Source organism: Balaenoptera physalus, assembly GCF_965194825.1.
Source record: "Balaenoptera physalus genome assembly, chromosome: 17".
In the NCBI taxonomy this organism is placed as follows: domain Eukaryota; kingdom Metazoa; phylum Chordata; class Mammalia; order Artiodactyla; family Balaenopteridae; genus Balaenoptera; species Balaenoptera physalus.
Window position 1 is genome coordinate 24,507,789 of NC_138895.1, and position 23,561 is coordinate 24,531,349.

General features: G+C 41.1%; 2 long non-coding RNA genes across 2 annotated transcripts in view; one reads left to right on the plus strand and one right to left on the minus strand.

Annotated features, from left to right (window-relative positions):
* LOC309646511 lies at positions 1-23,071 on the minus strand. The gene is made up of 4 exons (XR_014255409.1): positions 17,172-23,071; positions 14,945-16,543; positions 13,160-14,910; positions 1-12,848 (listed from the first exon to the last, which is right to left on the minus strand). It is a non-coding gene; the product is annotated as an uncharacterized lncRNA (long non-coding RNA).
* The window catches only part of LOC309646514, a 13,975-nt gene continuing 13,321 nt past the window's right edge, over positions 22,908-23,561 (plus strand). Inside the window, exon 1 of the long non-coding RNA XR_014255412.1 lies at positions 22,908-23,018. This is a non-coding gene — a long non-coding RNA (uncharacterized lncRNA). The remainder of the gene's footprint in view (positions 23,019-23,561) is intronic.

The following is a 23,561-nucleotide window of genomic DNA, read 5'->3' on the forward strand; positions in this document are numbered from 1 at the left end:
AATTAATTAATTTTTGGCTGTGTTGGGTCTTCATTGCTGCATGCGGGCTTTCTCTAGTTGTGGCGAGCGGGGGCTACTCTTCATTGTGGTGCGCAGGCCTCTCATTGTGGTGGCTTCTATTGTTGCGGAGCACGGGCTCTAGGTGTGCGGGCTTCAGTAATTGTGGCATGCGGGCTCAGTAGTTGTGGCACACGGGCTTAGTAGTTCTGCAGCATGTGGGATCTTCCCAGACCATGGATCAAACCTGTGTCCCCTGCATTGGCAGGCAGATTCTCAACCACTGTGCCACCAGAGAAGTCCCGTCCACTTGACTATTTTTATTTATCGTTTGTGAGTTGTCTATCTTCCCCACAAGAATATAAGCTTTGTTTGGTTTATCGTTGTATCCCTGGCACTAGAACTATATCTGGTACAAAATCAGCGCTCAACCCAAATTTGTTGAATAAATTAATGAATAAACACTACATGAATGAAAGAATGAATGAATGAAGATTCACGCCACAATCTGCAATTACCTTCTTGTTCATTTATTTGGTATCTTGTTTATTATCTAGCATTCTCCACCAGGGTGTAAGCACAGCACCCAACACAGAGTAGGTCCTCACTAGATACTTTTTGATGAGTGAATGAATGAATTAGTAACTTTATATCTTCAGTTGATGTCACTGTAACCAAGTGGATTGTGTCAGAGACAGCATTTACCAAATGCCCATGCTCCCCCTTACATTTCCCAACATCCTTTGCAAAGAGGTTGTAGCCATGTGACAAGCTCTGGCCAATGGGCTGTGAGTGGGAGTAACCTGTGTTATTCTGGGGATGAGGCAATTAAGAGCTAGTGTGCTTCCTGCATATCTTTCTTTCTTTGACTCAGGAACTTGGATGCCAGGTATTTCAGCTGACACAGCTATAGGGTGGAAAAAAGACACCCACACAACATCAGACTTTAGGTAAGTGAGAAATAAAGCTTTTTGGGGTAGGGGGGCGGTGGTTAGACCACTGATTTTTAGAGTTTGCCATTTTAGGACTTACTGCAACATTAGCCAAGACTATCCTGAATAATACATATATAAAACCAGAATTAGAAATGTGTTCTTTGGCCATTGAATTGAACAAATTTAATTGATATAAACTAAGATGTTGCCTGTGATTTTCACCTAATGGTTTTATTTGCTTTTTTGTTGTTATAACACCCACCCTGAAGTCCTGGGTTGAAAGCAAAGATATAAAACTGAAAATGTTCTGAATATGAATTAGATTTCTTCAGATATTTCATGGGTGTGAAATAAAATATTTCAGTTTAGTATGCTACCTAAATTGTTTCTACTGTAAATTCTAATTTCACCTAACCCATAGGTTGTTTATATTTTCTGAACAGGAACAATTAATTCTCTTAGAGCTGGAGTAATAAACAAATATTTATACCCTTGGGGTGTCATATTTTTAGGCTGACAGCTGCAGTGATGGTAAATATGAGGACGAGAGAGTGCTATTGGTTTGCTAGAGTCAATTATTTACCTGTTTCAGACATCCCCAAACTTTCTGGGCTCATGGTTATAGTCAACTCAGTAATTTATTCATGAGCCATAAAATGTATAACATTCTAGATGATTAGGTAGTTAGGTCCAAATAACTTACTGACAGTAGTTTGTATGGCGCCCGACAGATGTTCTTGTGTTTCCCTCAAAAATTTAAAGCCTCCTGCAGGGCCCATCTGATTCACAGCCTGTGACCCTGTGCACCTCAACACACATAGTTTGGAACTCTAGATCTCTGAGTTGATATTTGGGAGGATCTGAGGAGCACTATTTTGGAGATCTTTTGGGAAGTTTCTAGCCTTTCATGAGCTTCTGTATTTTTTTTTTTTTGAGAAGTCTATATTTTATTTATTTATCTAAATTTTTATTTTACATTGAAGTATAGTTGATTAACAGTGTTGTGTTAGTTTCAGGTGTACAGCAAAGTGATTTAGTTATACATATACATGTATCTATTCTTTTTCAAGTTCTTTTCCCTTTTAGGTTATTACAGAATATCAAGCAGAGTTCCCTGTGCTATATGAGCTTCTGGGTTTTTTTGTAGAGAAATCGAGTGTCTATTGACAACACATCCGAGGGGAGTAACTTGAGCTTCAAGTGAAGTTTGGAGCATTGTAGCCATCGCTCTGAATATTTCACATTTCACTGAAAGAAGAAGTCACCAGAGTAGACGATACCAGGTGAGGTCAGTAGACAAAAGAGTAAAGTGGGTAGGCTCGTTCCTGGTACTTTCAGCCCCTGTTCTTTTGGCTTCCAGAGTCCAATGCTCCTGTGGATTCCCTGTGACCACTCTGGATAATCCTTTCCAGCTTCTTTGATCAGCTAATCCTTGCTATGGAGCTTAATTGTTGACATTCTTCAGGTCTTGGTCTTAGATTTCAATTATAGTCTATGAGTAGATGGTTCCCCAAACCTTTAATTTTTTTCCCTTCCTACTGGTGTTTCCCTTTTAAAATCACCCCAGTCCTTTAGTAAAAGAAAGTCAACCTTGACAGCCATGTGTAGAGATCTTGGGGAGACAGAAAAGCAGGGCAGTCAAGGGGTCCCTTCCTCAGGCCCCACAGGGAGACATGGGATCCTATGAAGGGAACACAGGTGTGGAGGTTCAGGGGGTGCCCAGTGGTGCAGTAAGGGGGAGCCTACAGTGAAACAGAACCTGATGGAGGAGACACATGACACCCACACACAGTGTCTGGAGACCTGACTCCAGAGACACTTTGAGAGGCAAAGCTTCCACTCTCCCGCAGTGTGCTAGATCAGGGGTTCTTCACTCTAGATGTACAAGAGAATCACCTGGGGAAGTTTTTAAAATGCCAGCGTCCTGCCCTGACCGATAAAATCAGATTTAGGAAGAGAGGCTTGGGTATCAGGAGATTTTAAAAAGCTCCTGAGGGGATTCCAATGAGTAGTCAGGGTTGAGAACCACTTTGTTAGAGGAAGCTGACTTGAGAAACAGGTGGAGATGTGGGTGGGGCAGAGTGAACTTGAGTTTCTCCTGGCCCACCAGCAGGTTCAGGGGATAGGGGCTTGGACCTGTGGGTAAACATCTTGCCACCATGTGAAGCACAGGAATAAACCCACCATGGAGGAATGGGGAGCCGAGATATGAAGAAGGGTCAAATCTTGATGACATCCTTTGAGACAATCCTGAAGCTAGCACTGTGTCTGGGAATTTCAGTTTTATACCCCACACCTTCTCTTTTTACTTAAGCCAGAATGGCTTGGGTTTTCTGCTTTTGTATAGAGAGACAACAGAGGGCTGCTTCCATGGCTATTACTCCCTACTTCCACCTTCTCTGCCAACAATCTTCAAGGGACATTCACATTCTAGACCTTCTATAAAGGACTTTGTTTTGCTTTGGTTGACAGAGACTACTCATTGGGTCCCAATATTTCTTCTCCCTTTCTTCCATAGCATAACATTTCTAGCTGAGCTGCCCAGAAAAATAAAGACTACAATGTTTAGCCTCCATTGCAGTTATAGCCATAAGACTAAGTTTTGGCCAGTAGGATGCAAGCAGGATAATGTGATGGCATCCAGAATCCTTAAAAGACAGCAAAAACGGGCCCTTTTCTCCATCCTTTCTCCATTTTGCTTTCTGAAACATGGATGTCGCCATCTTTGACTTGACGACGAAGCCATACCTTAGGACTGGGACAGATGGGGAGCTTGAGTCCTGGGAATTCCAGGGAGTGGACCCACCCCATTGACTCTGGCCTGACACTTCCAGAGTTCATTAATGTGAATGAGAAATACATGTCTCTCTTATTAAGCCAATGCTATTTTAGGTTTTCTGTCACTCAAAGCTGAATCTAATCCTAATTAATATACCTTATTAAGTTTCATCTTGAGAGATTTGGACCAGCACTTTGTGTCTTTTGGTACCAATGTCATCACTCAACATCTCTACCCCATCCAGCTCTCTATCGTCAGTTAATGAGATCAGTGTGCCATCCGTGCTTCCATCCATCATTAATAAAAATAGGATCAGGAGAGGGCCAAGGACAGCAGTCTCCAGCTTACTCCAGAGAGCTCTCTCATTGGGGTCCTGGTGATCTGTCCACCTTGTCTTTGGACAGAGGTGTGAGTTGGTGTGGAGGGAAGCTGAGGAGTGTCAACTATAGATCAGTGGGTCTCAAGCTTTAGTGTGTAACAGGACCACCTGGAGGGCTTGTTAAAACACAGATTGCTGGGTCTCATCTCCAGAGTTTCTGATTCAGTGTGGCTGGGGTGAGGCCCAAATATTTGTGCTTCTACTGAATCCCAGGTGATGCTGATTCTGATGGTCCAGGGACCACACTTTGAGAACCGTTATCCTGGGCTCTGTTTTTTCAGTTGGAAGATGATCTAGAAAAGAGAAAGAATATTTAAAAGTCATTTGGCTATGGACAGCAAGTCTTTGTGGAGACAAAAGGGGATGGACTGCAGAATATCAGTGAGGGTTGGACTCTGATAGGACCCGGGCACTGCCTTGTGGTTTCAGGAAAGAGCCCAGCAAGACAGGGTGCAGATAAAGGTAGATTGGCCCATTTGCTATGAGGAGGCTGTAGGAACTTCTGTCCAGTGGCTTCTATTTTCTCAAGTGAAGAATATGCAAGAGCATTAACTGACGTGAGGGATATTAGCTGAGTGAGGAGAAATTTTGAAATATTTTCGGCATGTCCAATATCCCAGGGGAGTGTAATATGTACCAGGGCATGATAGGAAGACCCAAGCAGGGTTGATACCTATTTAAGGAGTGAATTGACTAACCTTTGTATTAGTACATTACTAAGAACATCTAAATATTAAACTTAAAGCATTTCCAGGGGGTTACAGCACTAAATTCATCAAGATGTCTCCAGGCCCAGAAAAGTGCTTAGTGAATGTTCAGTTCACATTTAACAGTAAACAAGCATGTGAAGTTCAATTTGTAGTTTAGATGGTCCCCCTGGAACAAAATCACAGTTTGTTAGTTTTTATGTGGGTATATTTTTTGTTACTTTTAATGAATTAAAACAATACTCTGTTTCATGGACACGCATTATATAATGTGTGATTGTCTTAATAGAAATAATACTTCATACATTGTTGGAGTCTCACACCTTAAAAAAAAAGGCAACAAGTGTACAACTACCGAATCTTGAAATGCAGTTTTCTTGCTAGAGTTACAAGAAATTCCAACAGGTTCTGCTACATATAAGCTACATTCCAGCTTACTTCTGGCACACAGGAGCAGTCAGAGTCATGGTTCAGTAGGCTTCTCTCTGGGGACATGAGAAGTTGGGGAATAAATCTGGGGACATTTGGAATAGCTTCACACACCACCACAGAGTCGGGGACTGGCTTCAGATTGCCACTAGTTCTCAGAGCAAGAAATTAAAACCAGTAGAAACCCAGAGGATAGCTCTGCCACTAGATAGGTCCTCAGAGAAGAGGGTGCTGACCAACTGTCCCAATTTGCTTGGGACTAAGGAGGTGACTGGGATGTGGGATTTTTAGTGCTAAACCTCTGGTAGTCTAGAACAAACCAGAACAAATTGATCACCTTAGCAGGGGCTGACCATTATGAAGAAAACCCCCCAATATAGCTAGCATGGCAAGACTGCTGTTTTGATTTATGGTAGGGGACAAGGCTGGCTTCTCGTGTATGTGACTGGTGTAGTGTAGTCACACAGATCCCCACACTCAGAAGGGCCCATGCTTGGTAGAATACTCTACTGTCGTCCCTTGAAAGTCTCAATAACATTTGAAGAAAGGGTTCCTCATTTTTCTTTTGTACTAAGTCCTGCATGTTGTGTAGCCAGTGTGCAAATTACATAGGAAGGGAGCTGGAGTTTCTGTTTTTATTTCTATGTGTCCTGGTGAGAGATGAGGACAGGTTTTCTCTCCCTGCCTCTGCCCCTCTCCCACTCTCCTTCTCCTCTTTCTGGTTAAGCCAAACCTATGCAAGGTATTTCTTTATCCATTAATTTTTTAAAAGGCCATGCTGTCTTATCACAAATGTTAGCGTATAAAAAATTAAACTTGGTTCAAACGCAGCCTTTCCACCCTGGATGTGTTTCTCCCAGTAAGGAAAAGAGAGCAAGAGAAGGAAGAAGGAAAGTATTTAGAAAAACTGAAGTCAGTGTGGCAGAAATATCAGCTGGGAGTCTCCAGAGTGGGAGAAGCCACACACAACTCTGGATCAAAGGGAAAAACCTCAGGGAAGATGAAAGGGGTGATAATTGTAAGTGGAGAGAGAGTTTCATAATAGAGGTAATAATAACAAGCACTTATCTGTGAAACTGAGGGAGAGTTAAAATTGGGCAGGGTGTGTAGTGGCCTGAGGAGGGTCCATTGACTTATCTCTTCTGTGGGAATTTTAATTCTTTCCAAGTTATTTCTATTTTTTTCCTCTTGGATGTGAAAATCAAGCTTTTTCAAACAAAAAGGTGTTTTACTGTGGTATTTACTTATGCTTTTAAATATGGACCGTAAGGAGGACAGGGGATGGTTAGCTGAGAGAGGGCAAGTACCACTGAAGCTGGAGTGTGAAGGCGGGTGGCTGAGCCGGGTGTAAGGCTGTGAAGGTGACCTTCAGGAATTAGCTGAGCTCAGCTGTGTTCTCACCGTGACCATGACTCCTAACGCGACCCAGAGGGTGGGCTCACCGGGGCGGGGGTGGGGGGGACAGTGAGCGCCTTCCTCGTCCCCAGGATGGCATGTGGGGGGACCTCATCCTCCGCTGGCCTCACCTGAGCCAGGCTGCCAAGTGACAGTCATGCCGGCTGTCGCTGCTCCGAGCTGTTCCGGGCAGCAGGGAGCTGAGTACCATTCCTATACACTAATGATGAAAAATCTGAAAGTGAAATTAAGAGAACACTCCCATTTACCACTGCAACAAAAAGAATAAAATATCTAGGAATAAACCTACCTAAGGAGACAAAAGACCTGTATGCAGAAAATTATAAGACACTGATGAAAGAAATGAAAGATGATACAAATAGATGGAGAGATATACCATGTTCTTGGATTGGAAGAATCAACATTGTGAAAATGACTCTACTACCGAAAGCAATCTACAGATTCAATGCAATCCCTATCAAATTACCACTGGCATTTTTCACAGAACTAGAACAAAAAATTTCACAATTTGTATAGAAAGGTAGGTGGAGTAGGGCCTGCTTGAAAAACGCAGGTTCTCTGACATTTAAAATGTATTTTTCTTCCTGTCTGGATGGATAGATGTAAAAGCCGTGTGATAGATGAGGCCCGGGAAAGGGAGTTGTCATCAGATGCAGGGATTCTGCCCGAGGCGCTGAAAGGTTGCTCTGGTCCCTGTGGTCTCTCTTCCCCCATCCTTTGCTTGTACATAATTGGATTAAGAATCACTCTGTGGAGGTCTGGACAAACCCTCCTGGGCTTCTTAGGGAGGGAAAAAATATTCTATAAATACAAAGTCTGACCTGGCTGGAAAAGAATAATTTTTAAAGCTTAGAAAACTTGGCAGCATGTATGTGTTTGGGTCCTGAGTTTTATTAAACTAAGTGATGAATGACTTCCAGGCAATGAGGCAGAAAGGCAAGAGAGAAGCTTCCAAGTGGCTGCCAATATGTTTAGAGCAAGGACACCAAATCCAGGTGTCCCTGCTGCTTTCTTGCTAAAATGTCCTTAAGTTGTAAAAGTTGCTCCTCTTTTGTTCCGTTTTAACAATATTAAGACTCAGAACAGTGTTGGCTGATATATGATTTTTAAAATATTGTGCATATCTAGACTGTTCTAGAAGTAACCTTTTATGAAATAGTATACATTTAAACATTTTGTTGGAGTGTTTGTGAAGTCAACTCAGGTCAGCTTTGGAAAATAGACTATATTTGTGTATTAAGGTAAAAATTTCTCGGCAAGGCAAATATTTAAGGAAATGATGACAACGTCAACATTTTATAAAAGATAGAGGTAATTATTGTTGGATGGTGAATATTTAAGTTCAAAAGATATGGATCTACTCCTGTTCTCTCCTTTAAAACACATCTAAGCCTTAATTAAACATCTATTGTTAGCAGAGGTTTTAATGAATATTCCGCTAGAGGGCAGCATTTGATAAGGGTTTGATAGAAATATATATACATTCACAGTGTATAGATAACATAGAAGTTTGTTTTTTAAGCAATAATAATAGTAGAAGGTACTTATCTTGCTTTCATCAGCACAACTGAAGTACAGAAGCTGTGCATGCTTCCTTTCAACATGGGGTAAATAGTTCCTAAAGCAACATATCTTAAGTTGAAGAGGGTGTGTTTGTTTTGTAGTTTTCAAGATGAAAAAGCGATCAAAGGAACGAAAAACAATTTAGGTAGTACTTTACAAGGGCTGGATTGATCCCATTGGCTTGCTAAAAAGGAGTTCGGTTGTTTTAACTCAAACTCCAACACACTATTTACCCTCCCTGGGAAACCATCCAAATTTGGCTGCATTCCATATGCTAGAAAAAGCTTGGAGCCGGAGCCAACTGTGGGTTTGACTGAGGTGGCAGGATAGTGCAAGGAGAGGTTGCAGCCTGCTTCCCAGGGGCCAGAAACATCATAGCCACGCCCCTGGGGCAGTAGTGACTGGGAGGTGGCTAGGAGGTATGCCTGGCTCATAGACGTCAGTCAGTAAAGGTTGGTTTTTCTTTTATTCACTTGCTATGCAATTATATCTGTCTTGTGGTGCTGCTTAACTTATTACAATTTTAAAAATTAAAGAAACTCACACACATGGTAAACAAACAGTATAAGATGGTGCGTGATTAAAAATGTATTTCTGACCTCACACACCCGATCCACCCTCCAGAGGTAACCACCAGCAACGATTTTTGGTGTATCATGCAGAAAATGTTCGTGCGGAAAGATGCTTCTATAGGCATATGTATATGTCATACAAATAGGAGCAAATTATATAGACATTAGTCTATACCTTTTTTTTATGTTCAATAATGCATCTTGGAAATCTTCCATATCTTACAGCTTAGCTTTTTCAATTTTATTTCCCCAGTGAGACATACTTCTCAATGGCAGAACTTCATTTTTTTTTCCCTTTTCCTTTTTGCCTCATAGTGTCAGAGGGAGTACGTCAACATTCTAGGTGTTTAATAACTATTCTGGGGATAAAGAAGATGTGGTATATATATATACAATGGAATATTACTCAGCTATAAAAAGGAAAGAAACACTGCCATTTGCAGCAACATTGATGGACCCAGAGATTATCATGTTAGGCAGAGAAAGACAAATATCATATGATATCACTTATATGTGGAATCTAAAAAAATGAACTTATTTACAAAACAGAAATAGACTCAACAGACATAGAAAACAAACTTATGGCTACCAAAAGGGAAAGGGGTGGGGAGGAATAAATTAGGAGGCTGGGATCAACAGATACACACTACTATATATAAAATAGATAAAAACAAAGACCTACTGTATAGCACAAGAAACGGTATTCAATATCTTGTAATAACCTGTAATGGAAAAGAATCTGAAAAAGAATATATGTGTGTGTGTGTGCGTATAAACGAATCACTTTGCTATGCACCTGAAACAAATATCAACTATACTTCAATTTAAAAAATTAAAAAAAAAACAAAACCAAAACCAAAAATAACCATTCTGGGATTGATTGGCTGGAATGTTAGTCTGCTCCTGGTGAGGAAGAAGAAGGAAGGTTATAATCACATTGAGGAATTTGTTTTATTCATTTCCAAAAAACAAGAACTGGAAAGAGTACATTGGGTCAACTTGTCTAGTACTTTTCTCAGCTTCTAATACTTGAAACTGACCTCAAAAGCCTTGCATTATTTTGGCCTGTGGGTTGTCCCAGCTCCTTTCATTTGTCACTCAACAGTGAGCTGTGCCTTTGAATTGGCAGGTGTTCATAATCTCATTATTACGACTGGATGCCCTGTGATGACAGGGTATAAAGGGATCCTCAGAAGTCAAAGATGACATTCATGTGGGTCTAGCGTTTCCGTGCTATAGAGCACTGATGATGGTCCTTCATCTTAAAGATTGTGTTTTAGGATTTCAATACATTTGCATGTATTGAAATCACATGCAAAAATTGTAGTATTTACTTTTTACACTTTATCCTTTGTTTAGCTTTTATAGCATTGATTTGAGGAATCTTTTTTTTGTTCCCAAAAGAGCTATGAATTTTATCATTTAGAAATAATCTTACCTAGAGACTTGATTGTGGTATAACCTCTCAATTTTTTTTAAGTCCTTGCATAGGTAACTAGAGGGTATTATGCTAAGTGAAATAAGTCAGAGAAAGACAAATACTGTATTATGTCACTTATATGTGGAATCTAAAATACAAAACAAATGAACAAACATAACAAAACAGAAATACAGTTAAAGACACAGAACAAACAGGTGGTTGCCAGAGGGGAGCAGGGTGAGGGGAGAAAAGAAACATGTGAGGGAAGATTTAGAGGTACAAACTTCCAGTTGCAGAATAAATGAGCCATGGGTATGAAATGTACGGTGTGGGCAATATAGTCAATAACTATGCAGTATCTCTGTATGGTGACAGATCATAGACTTACCATGGTGATCATTTTGCGATATATAGAAATGGTAAATCACTATGTTGTGTAACAGGAACAAATATAGTGTTGTGGGTCAATAATACTTCAAAAACAAACGAATAAACAAACAAACTCATAGAAAAAGAGATCAGATTTGTGGTTACCAGAGGCGGGGGTGGGGAGGGGGGATTGGATGAAGGCAGTCAAAAGGTACAAACTTCCAGGTATAAGATAAATGTGTACTAGGGATGTCATGTACAACCTGATAAAGGTAATTAGCACTGAGGTATATTGTAAGTGAAAGTTGTTAAGAGAGTATATCCTAAGAGTTCTCATCACAAAGAAAAAGATTTTTTCTATTTCTTTAATTTTGTATCTATATGAGACGATGGAAGATCACTAAACTTATTGTGACAATCATTTCATGATGCATGTAAGTCAAATCTCTATGCTGTACACCTTAAACTTATACAGTGCTGTATGCCAATTATATCCCAATAAAACAGAGGAAAATATAAATAAAAGTATTCTGATACCACTTCAAAAATAAAAATAAAAACAGTGAGCCACAAACATTTCCTACTGAATAAAGGCAAAGTCTCTTGGGTTGGGACAGGATCGTGGTGAATTTGAAATGTCTATTTTCTTCCAAGGACCCATGTGTCAGAAAACTGGACTATTTCCTAAATGTGCTCTCACTTTCTTGCTTCTGGGCCTTTTTCTCCTTGTTTGTCCTCAGAAGTTCTACTAGTTTCTTAAGGCACAGCTTCAGTGCTACCATTTGCATTCAAGCCAGCAGACTTTGAGGGTCCTCTGTGTGCAGAGAAGCACCCATGGAGGCCTGGCCCTGGGGAAGACAATACAGATAAGGCTCAGTTTCTTCCCTGAGCAGCTCTGTAGGTGATGGGGACCACGTGGCCAGTGCTGCAAGGGAGATTGCGAATGCGCTTCAGGAGGGGAGAGAGGAGGCGATCAGTTCATACCGGGGATGACACTGTGGTTTCGCTGACGTGATGCTTACGTTGGTTTTTCAAGGGTTTGAAGGGCTTGGTTGACCAGCTGCAGTCAGTGGAAGGATCCTCCAGGTCTGGACAAAGGCTGTAGGTATTCTCTAACCAACCATGGCATGTGGGCGAATGACAAACAGTCTGTGTCTAGAGGGTCGGGTGCGTGGAAGAGGCTGGAGGCCGACCATGTCTAGATTCGGAAGAACTCTCATTGTTATGCTCAGGAATTGGGGATGGAAAGCATGGAAGAATGCCATGCAGGGGGTGATTGGATGGATGACGACTGTTAATCAAAACCGGGAACATAGGGAGTTCCCTGGCGGTCCACTGGTTAGGACTCAGCGCTTTCCCCGTCATGGACCCAGGTTTGATCCCTGGTCGAAGGGCTAAGATCCTGCAAGCTGCGCAGTGTGGCCGGAAAAAAAAAAAAAAAAAGGGTGTCCAGGGAGGGAGAGAGGAGAGAATTACGTGGGTGGGTCTTGTACATATTGAGTTTAGGGTGCATCAGAGACTTCTCATTGGTGGTTTCTGATACGATTTGGGGAGCTCAGAGGGGCCAAGAAGGGGGGTGAGTGAGTAAAAGGTTAACAAAGCATGTTCTTCTTTATGAAAAAAATGACCTTGGGTTACCTTTCTAGCTGTTTGCGGGGAAATCTGACAGAAGTGAATGCTAGCTGTGTTACAAGGCAACACCGCTTCTGGTAAGAACGACCCATGGCTGGTGAGCTGCATATGGACTGAGAGGTCTGCGAACGAATGTAACTGCCTGGTGAGAGGGCACAGCTTTGGGCTTCTCCTCACGGGGACCGGGAGGCTGTGGCTCTAGGACTGTCACAGTGGAAATGGTTCCTTATGTATATGGGGCTTCTGCACCCACCTGCATGTTCTTAGGCTCTCGTCGCTGACCTGTGAAGTACACCCTTAAAACCAGCCCCTGGTCAGCTGGGAGCACCACTACCGGCACGCTGCTTCCCGCGCGGGGACCCCAGCTGAAGCCAGCGCCGGGGGAGGCTGCCTGGGTCTCTTGACTTCCCTTAGCTGAGCCTAAGACTACAAAGAACGGACATCGCAGGAAGGAAAGACTGGATTTATTTATATGTGACGCGCAAAAAAACTTAATCTCTTCTTTTTGCCCCTAAAAGAATATTCTGCCTTTGTGTGAGCAACATTTTCTTCCACTGAACCCCAGCAGTGACCCAGGTATATGTCCTTAGCATCTAGCACAGTCAGTGCTGGTCTCATGGCAGTTGCTCAGTCAATAATTGTTGCATGGGCTTCCCTGGTGGCGCAGTGGTTGAGCATCTGCCTGCTAATTCAGGGGACACGGGTTCGAGCCCTGGTCTGGGAAGATCCCACATGCCGCGGAGCAACTGGGCCCGTGAGCCACAACTACTGAGCCTGCGCGTCTGGAGCCTGTGCTCCGCAACAAGAGAGGCCGCGATAGTGAGAGGCCCGCGCACCGCGATGAAGAGTGGCCCCCGCTTGCCGCAACTAGAGAAAGCCCTCGCACAGAAACGAAGACCCAATACAGCCAAAAATAAATAAATTAGGAAAAAAAAAACTTAAAAAAAAATTGTTGCATAACTGATATCAATCAATTAATATTACCTTCCATATTTCAAGTCCTCTGTTAGTTGCCAGGATATAATACATGTCAATATAACCCTTCTCTTGAGAACTTCACATTCTATTAGACAGAAGGTTATATTTAAATTCTCAACTTTTCCCATCTCTCTCTCTACCAGCTACTTGCCAATCATCGTCATCCCCCTCCTCATCATAGTTAGCACTTACTGAGCACGTATCTGCCAGGAGCTGTGCTTGGGGCTTCATGCAGATTATCTAACCGAATCCTCATAGCAGCCCTATAAGGTAGTTATTAAAAGTATCCCCATTTTACAGATGAGAAAACTAAGTTGGTCAACCAGGATTCAAAACCCGAAGTCTGACTCCAGAGCCCACCTTCTTTTTTTTTTTTTTTCCATTAAAAAAAAATTCAAGTATACTTGATTTACAATGTTGTGTTAGTTTCTGGTGTACAGCAAGGTGATTTAGTTATATATGTGTAGATATATATGTATATATAAATATTCTTTTTCAGATTCTTTTCCATTATAGGTTATTACAAGATATTGAATATAGTTCCCTGTGCTATACAATAGGTCCTTGTTGGTTATCTATTTTATATATACTAGTGTGTATCTGATAATTCCAAACTCCTAATTTGTCCTCTCCCTTCCCCCTTTAGTAACCATAAGTTTGTTTTCTATGTCTGTGAGTCCATTTCTGTTTTGTAAATAAGTTCATTTGCATCATTTTTTTTTTTTTTAGATTCCACATATAAGTGATATATATTTGTCTTTCTCTGTCTGACTTACTTCACTTAGTATGATAATCTCTAGGTCCATACACGTTTCTGCAAATGGCATTATTTCATTTTTTTTTTTATGGTAGATCCCACCTTCTTAATCACTCCACCATTCTGCTTCTTGCTGCCATCACCTCAGTGATATTTCAGTGAAATATACTTTAGCCATTTATCTGCTTGGGCCATAAAAAAAGGACAAAACTGCATCTTGTGTATGTCTAGAAGTAAAGTAAAGCCAATTATTCTTCAAATGTTTCATATGTACAGTGGATTTAGGACTGATGTAGTAAAAATGTCTAGTTCTCATTTACAAAACTGCTAAGTGGGAAATCACTTAAAATCCTGTGTAGGGCTTTAAAAACACACACAAAGCAAAAAAACACAAATAATCCAATTTTAAAATGGGCAGAGGACCTGAATAGACATTTTTCAAAAGAAGATATACAATTGGCTAACAGGTGTATGAAAAGGTGCTCAATATCACTAATCATCAGGGAAATGTAAGTCAAAACCATAATGAGACATTACCTCACACCTCAAAACATGAAAAATAGAACTACCATATGATTCAGCAATCCCACTTCTGAGTATGTATCAGAAGTAAATGAAATCTGTATCGTGGAGAGATATCTGCAATCCCAAGGTCATTGCAGCTTTATTCATGACAGCCAAGATACGGAAAGAACTTAAAAGTGTCCATGGATGGATGAATGGATAAAGGTGTGGTAAGTATATACAAGGGGATATTGTTTAGCCACAAGAAAGAAGGAAATTCTGCCATTTGTGACAACATGGATGAAGCTGGAGGACAGTATGCTAAGTGGATAAGCCAGACAAAGACAAATACTGTATGATCTCACTTATGTGTGGAATCTAAAAAAGAAGAAGGCAGAAAAGGAAGAAGAGGAGGAGGGAGGAGAAGGAGAAGGAGAAGAAGAAATTTGCCAAGAGAGTAGATCTTAAGCCTTCTCACCACACACACACACTCACACACACACACACACACACACACACACACACGACAACAATACACATGAATAAACAAAGTGTTGGATCCAAAGTTAGAAATTAATGCCTAATATATTTCAGATAAAAGCTCAGGCTTTAGGACTTTTCAGTTTTACCTTATCTTCCACATGCTAGTTTGGTTTTCTTATATACTGGTGGAAATCTCAGATAATTTTATTCTAAACTTTAATTATGCCTTGAAGAATTTTACAAGTGCTGTTATGGGCTTAACTGCAGTAGAGCATTCTGCATACTAATACTGCATTTTATCAAGTACAGGAAACTGGAAAGACTTTAATCTGTCCAATTTTTATTAGTAATGCTTGAAAATGCCAGAAAAACTCTCTCTTTCCTTTTTTGTAACTGGCTCTCTCCCCCCTCTTCTCTCTCCCCTCTTTCACCCTCCTCTAGTGTACTTGGGAAAGACAGTTTGATAGCGCTTCTGTCCTGGCCAGGCCCATGTGAAGGCTCTGCCATGTTCTCTGGCTCCGCGCCACCCCACACTCCCCCAGCTCTTGTACGAGGCTGCTGGGGAGAGGCGACAGGAAGTCCGAGCTTCTCTGCACATTCCTCTCCTTAAATCTCTACGATACCGTGACTACAAGGCTGTGTGCTTAGGTAGGGCGTCCAAGTGGGACACTTTTGAGAGTGAAGCAGGGACTATTAACAGTTACACCAGGGCATCACACAGAGTGGCAGTCCCAGACAAGCTGAGATGAATGGCTACCTTAGTATAGGAGGCATTTCCTGAAGGTTTGTGGACAACAGGAGGGAAACGCAGGGCAAGCAACAACTTAAACTCAACTATCACTCACTCACTCATGGTCTTCCTGAAAGTCCTTCAGCATCCCTGCCCTGGGAGCTTTCTGGTTTCCTCAGGTCATACGCTCCCTGCTCATGGCTCAAGTTTGGGGAGGGGGAGGGATTGATGGGGAGGGGGAGGGATTGATGTGAAGGGGCCTCTTTTCTGCCGTGTCCAATAGGGTAACCATTAGCCACATGTGGAAATTTAAATTTAAACTAAAAAAAAAAAAAAAAATTCAGTTCCCTGGTAATATCTCCACATTTCAAGTGCTCAATGGCTACATGTGGCTAGTGGCCACCATGTTGGACGGCATAGATGTAGAACGTTTTCTTTTTTTTTCGATGTAAAACATTTTTCATCATCTCAGAAAGTTCTATTGGACAGCACTGTTCTCTCCTCATATCTCCCTAGTCCCAGGTCTCCACTCACTTACACACACACACACACACACACACACACACACAGCTCAACTGTGCAGATTCCATTTGTTTATTATGTAGAAAACTTGGCCATTCAGGCTTGCCCTAAGGACCTCTTTTCTTTCTACTAAAAAGAACTATCAATGCACTCTGAGGTGTTTTTCTCAAAACCAAAGACCTACCTACCTACCTAGAGATGAATGACCCCTCTCTCCCAGAAGGCAGAAATATCTACAGTCGGTTCTGGTTTCTCTAAAGTTATGACACTGATTTTCGAATGTGGCATTTGGAAGCAATTTTATTACTTTATCATTGTATGGTGAATAGAGAAGTTGAAGAAGTTCTAAGTCAAATCCTTTGTTTATTTAGCTATACCAAAATGTTCATTGCAGCTCTATTTACAGTAGCCAGGACATGGAAGCAACCTAAGTGTCCATCATCGGATGAATGGATAAAGAAGATGTGGCACGTATACACAATGGAATATTACTCAGCCATAAAAAGAAAGGAAATGGAGGTATTTGTAATGAGGTGGATGGAGTTAGAGTCTGTCATACAGAGTGAAGTAAGTCAGAAAGAGAAAAACAAATACAGTATGCTAACACATATATATGGAATCTAAGGAAAAAAAAAAAAAAAAAAGGACATGAAGAACCTAGTGGCAAGATGGGAATAAAGACACAGACCTACTAAAGAATGGACTTGAGGATATGGGGAGGGGGAGGGGTGAGATGTGACAGGGTGAGAGAGTGTCATGGACATATATACACTACCAAATGTAAAATAGATAGCTAGTGGGAAGCAGCCGCATAGCACAGGGAGATCAGCTTGGTGCTTTGTGGCCAACTAGAGGGGTGGGATAGGGAGGGTGGGAGGGAGGGAGATGCAAGAGGGAAGAGATATGGGAACATATGTATATGTATAACTGATTCACTTTGTTTTAAAGCAGAAACTAACACACCATTGTAAAGCAATTATACTTCAATAAAGATGTTACAAAAAAAAAGCAAAGAAAAGAAAATGAAAAAAGAAATACAGCTCAGCCTTCGGCACAACATCAACTTTTAAATAGAAAATATTTGACTTGTACAGGGGAAGAGTCTGCACTGTGTTAAATAATCTTGCCAGATGGCCATCCAAACAAATGAAGTGAAGCAAAACAGGCCAGATTTACGGTTTCATTGCAGTCAAAAATAACTTTCCTATTATTAAAATAAGTAATTTCGTGTAAAGGTATTGTGGTTTACATAAAAATTTGGGGTCATGAGATATGCTAGAAAATATACTGCAGAAGATGGCAAACATTTGCCCGAGAAAAGAGGCTATTCCTTTTCTCTAGGCAATGCCAAAGGTGTATGCTTATAATCCAGTTTTTCCAAATGATTTTCAGATTGTAAAAGTTCTAGGGTTTAAGCTTCTGTTCAGAAACATCTGTTGCTTGAGTTTTCTCAGAAAACCATCTTCCTTCCATTGCTATCCCCTCAAAAATACTTAAAGGGGAGAAGCTGCTCTTCATGTTTTCTTTTTTTGTAACCCATTTTTTCAAGAAAAGATCAGACTCCCTGTGACTGAAGTAGCCTTGTAGTTTTATTCTATTTATTCATTTAATAAACTTTCAAGTGCATTTTGATGTCTCTTCCTCCCAAGTTTGTTTGGAATTTACACTTCCATTTCTGCTTTTGGTAGAGTAAGTAGACAGAAGCTATGACATTATGTCCACAAGGCAAGACATGTGCCCAATTCACTACCAGAAATTTTGATCAACCACCAGCTGAGTGTCATAAGTTAAGGTGCTGATTTGGGAAAATAACATATAAGAACGGATGATCAGATATTGAATAGAGACAAACACTTTAGGTATCTAAGACTTAATTCATGTTTCCCACCTGGATCTCCTGCATCCTTCCTTTGTATTCATTCTTTCATTCATGACCCATTGTATGCCACCTACCAGAGAAGTACCAAGTAAGATCAGCGTAGTCCCTGCCTTCACAGAGCTCTTAGGCAGTGACTAAGAGAGACCTAACCTCTGGCATGAGCTGAAGGCTTCCCTGAGGAGGTGGTGAGGAGTTAGCCAGATGAAAGGGTGTGGGTGGAGGTGAGGGCAGGGAAAAAGACAGTAAACCTAGGGGAAGCTCTCTAGGCAGAGAGAAGAACAAGTGCAAAGGCGCTGGGATGGGAGACAGGATGTGTGTGTAAGGGGCTGGAGGGCCAGCAGGTAGGCGGGGTGCCTTTGAACACGGCTGAAGTGGGCAGCGACTCACATACGCCAGCCTGGGCAGGATCTGGAGTTGTATCGTGAGGGCAAAGGAAATTTGCCAAAGTGCACAAAGGAGGAGTTACACGATCAGATTTGTGTTTTTAAGATCTCAGTGGCTTATGCGAGGAGAATGCATTGAAAGGATGCACCACTGACCGAGGGACATCTGAGCAAGTACAGGTGACGGAGGATGGGGGCTTCCACCTGGGTGAGAACAGTGGAAACAGAATTGAGTATATTTATGAGATATTTAGGAGGTAAAATCCAATGGACTTGGTAACAGATTTGCCACAAGGAGTAAAGGAGAGTGTGGTGTCAAAGATGACACTGGGCTGGGAGAATCATATGACACTATAAGGTAGAGACTAACTGGGGGAGGGGAAGAGGAAGAGTTCCAAAGAGGCAGAAAGGAGAGTGAGGAGCAAAGCTTTGGCGCAGTCTCGCCAGAGGTCCTGTAGGAGTGGGAGGTGTGAGCAATGCCAAGTACATTTAGGGAGATTTCAAAGTAGAGTGGGCCTGTGCCCTGTTCTCTAGAGGATGCTGCAGACAGCAGCCATCATGGCACCAGAGAGGCTATGTAAGGGAGGTAGTGTGGCATGCCAAGGCCTGGGATAGCTTAAGACAGCCCTCCAGTCTCCCAGGACCCCAGGAGAGAGGGAGAGGGGTTGTAACAAGGCCAGGAGGCTGGAAGGGTCTTGGAGGGAGTAACATGGGGAACTGGCAGTAGATGAGCCATGGACTGTGTCAACTAGAGTCCACAGCAGAGTCATGATGGGATGATGAGTCAGGAGTGGATGCTGGTCAAAAAGAATGAAATCATGCCATTTGCAGCTACATGGATGGACCTAGATAGAGATCATCATACTAAGTGAAGTAAGTCAGAAAGAGAAAGACAAATGCCATATGATATCACTTCTATGTGGAATCTAAAATATGATACAAATCAACGTATCTACAAAACAAGAACAGACTCACAGACATAGAGAACAGACTTTTGGTTGCCAGGGAGGAAGGGGGGTGGGGGAGGGAAGGACTGGTAGTTTGGGATTAACAGAGGCAAACTATTATGTATAGGATGGGTAAACAACAAGGTCCTACTACATAGCACAGCGAACTATATTCAATATCCTGTGACAAACCATGATGGGAAAGAATACGAAAAAGAATATATATATTAAAAAAAAAAGAGCGGATGATGGGATGGTAGAGACAGGAGTCCAAAGACCAGAAAACAGCACATGACTTTCCAGGACCAGAAACTGTCCACCTCTCCATCTTCATGCCTGATCATGTGCAAATGCCCAAAGAAAAAGGGGGCAGGGATAACTTGGGTTAACTGAGTTTAATCAGGAACAGAAGAGCCTTGAGCAGATCCATAATTTTATAACAATTCTGTAGCTAATGGTAATCAAATCTGGAGAATGGATGGGTTAATCATAAATGAGATTGGGATAATTAGCCAGCTATTTGGGAAGGAAAAAATACATTTTAACCTTTACCTATACCAAAATAATTCTAGATGGCAAGAAAAAAAATTAGCACAAATAAAACCTGAAAGAAAATATAAGGGAGTATTTCCTGATACTTGAATGTGAGGGGCCCATCTAAGCTATAAGCAAGAGGTAAAATTTTAAAGAAAAACATTGACAGACTTAATGATATAAAGATTTAAAATTTGCACGCAAAAATGTCTGAATTTAAAATGCACATAAATTGGATATTACTCAGCCATAAAAAAGAATGAAATACCTCCATTTTCAGCAATGTGGGTGGACCTAGAGAACATTATGCTTAGTGAAATAAGTCAAAGAAAGACAAATACTATATATCACTTATACGTGGAATCTAAAAAATAATACTAATTAATGTAAATGCAAAAAAACGGAAACAGATACACAGACATAGAAAACAAACATGGTCACTGAAGGGAAGAAGGAAGGGGGAGGGACAAATTAGGGATATGGGATTAACAGATACAAACTACTGTATATAAAATAGATAAGCAAAAACGATATACTGTATGGCACAGAGAATTATACCCATTTTCTTGTAATAACCTATAACAGAATATAATCTGCAAAAATACTGAATCCCTATGCAGTACATTTGAAATTAACACAATATTGTAAAACAACTATAGCTCAATCAAAAAATGCACATAAATTGAGAAAACTATTATAGCAAATAAGAGAGAAGTTTACAGTCTAACAATCTAAAGAATGCCTACTAATACATAAGGAAAGGGTAAGATTTCAAACGATAAATAGGCAAAGGACATGAACTAACATGTTGTAAACAGGAAATGTAAAGGGTTGACTTGGAAAAATGTTTAATATCATCAGCTAGTATTCAAGAAACATAATTTATTTTTTTAGTTTAATTTTATTTTTTAAATTGAAAAAAAATTTTTTTGGCCTCACCGTGTGGCATGCGGGATCTTAGTTCCCTGACCAGGGATCAAACCCGTGCCCTTTCAGTAGAAGTGCGGAGTCTTAACCACTGGATCCTCAGGGAAGTCCAAGAAATATAACTTAAAACAACAATGACATGCCTTTTAATATCTGTTAACTTAGGAAAGGTTTAAAAAATGATAATACTCATTTCAGTTGAGCATACAGGAAAACATTCATTTTGCTGATGGGAGAGAAAATTGAGCCAGATCATTTGGAGAGTAATTTGACAATCTGGATTAAGGGTTTCAAAGAGTTTAAAATTGGAAATAGCTTATGTTTTCCAAATAGGGGACTATTTTAGGAAATCAGTATATATCTACATGCTGTACTATCACCCAGCCATTAAAATACAGGCATTTGAAAATATTTAATGACATGGGAAAATGCATATGCTATAATGTTCAGTGCTTAAGAGCAACATGTTAAATTATATACACAGTGTGATCACAACTATGCAAATAAATATGCATGGAAATAGTTTGAAAAAAATGCAGCAATCTACCCATGGTTATTTTTGAGTGTTGTGATTATCAGTGATTTTATTTTCTTCCTACTTTTCTGCACTTCTATCATGTGGAAGAATTCTAAGTTGGAAAAATTAGAAGATAATCTTTGTTAGAAGTAAATATATACTTTTAGCTTTACTGTAACTTAACTAGTGGCTCCTTGTTCTAATGGTTCCAGATGATTTTGCTGGCTAATGCATTTGTCTCAAGCTATTAATTGATGACACTGTGGATGGCTCAGATAAACATTTATGGCCCTCAATCTGTGTCAGGCACCATTTTAAACACTTTACACTTATTAACTCATTTAGAACTCACAGTACTCATATGAGACAGGTCATATTATTACCCACATTTTATGGAGCAGGAAATTGAGGCACAGAGAGATTAATTCATCTTCCAAGGTCACATTGCCAGTAAATGGCGGAGCTGGGATTTGAACTCAGGTACTATTGCTTCAGCGGTCCTATCCTCTGTACTCCACCCTGTTATGTTTAAGAGAATAGACAACCTTGTCTTTCAGAAAACTAGTCAACAATAAAATCTTATGAAAGCAAACTAGCATCAAACAACATTAATAAATGTAAAATGATATTCTGGGGTCATGAATCTTATCTATGAAATAAGAGAGACAAATTAGATGACCTTTAATACCCCTGAGATGTAAATTCTATGATTATATTTATTAGTAAGAAAAACTGACTTTCATTTACTGTACTAGGAATGACAGTTATTTTCTCCCCTCCATCACTGCCTTCTGAACCTCACACTTTTTTATTAGACACCCTCCCACCTGACCCCTGACACCACTCCTCCCCCAAGCCTAGCTGATTGGAGCAGGGGAAGGTATCTCGCCCAAGCCTGGCCAATGATTCCTGAATTCGGGACTGGTGCTCCAAGAATCTAGCCCACTCTTGACCACACGTGCTGCAAGTTCAATATGGGCCTCTCGTGGCCATTTTTCACCGTGTGCTAGAGAAGTAAAGAAGGCAGCTGTGTAGAGAGAGAAGAAAAGAGACCTGCAGAGAAGAGAGGAGTCCTGATCCTGCCACCCCAACGAGGCTGGGTGAGGGGACGGGACTGGCAAGGTGGAGAGTGCGGGTTTCTTGTTTTCCAATGGCTTTCTTGATCTTGATTCTAGGACTCCACGAGGCCTGGCAACACTGTCTGACCTTGGATCCTATGAGAGACCTTGTCTCAATAAATCCTCCACTTGTGTTTGTTTAATATAGTTTGAACGGGATTATTACTTGCTTCCAGCCATGGGAGACACATGTGTGCAGCTGGTCCCCGGCATGTCTGGTGTAGCCAAACAGTGAACAGTGAGCAACATTTGCATCGAGCCCTTTTGCAAAATCTGACTTGACATGTTTTCCTGTGATGATCTGGGCATTAGCATGAAATCAACTAGATATGGCAAGGGATCCACTAGTCAGCTTGTTGGCTGAAGGTTTTGGTCTAGGGTCCAAGGCTAGTTTGCAGGTTTAACTTGGAGCTGAGGACTCTTGGTTGTTTTCAGGTTACCCAGGGCTCACTGTGCTTTGGGGGGGTTGATTCATCGCCATCTCGTGAGAGACCCCTGGATCATCCAGTAGGGCAGCGTCTTGGTGTCCAGGAAGACAGAGGTATGTGTTAATCAGCACTTTACATCTCACCTGACCCCTGTGCAGAGACCCCCTCGGAGCAGAGGCACTGACCTGTGCTGGGCGCTTTGTCAGTCCCTGTGCATCCTGCAGCATCCTGCCGGGCCTTGTCTCTCTTGCTTCTGATACTGTTGCTGCCTTGGCCTGGGCTGGTCTTTCTGTTTGCCCCGCAGCACTTGCATATAATTTAGAAAAAATGGAATCAAGTTAAATGAGTTAGAAGTGGCTGCTTTTGGGAGTGTGATGAAGGGGTGGAAAGGGGCAGAGCAGCAGGACTTGCTTTCAATACAAGCATTTTATTGCCCTGATTTTTTTTTTTTTGATTTTTTTTTTTACTGTGTGCATATATTACCTGGATACAAGCAGTCACTGTCATACCCAGATCCCAATCATGAAAATAGTGTTTATTTTTTAGTGCCAGCCTAGATTCTCTCTCCTGTGTTATTGACTCAAATCCTATTGGCCTTCTTCCGTTTACTCTGCATGATTTTAATGGCACAGACCTATGCTGCAATTTACTTCATT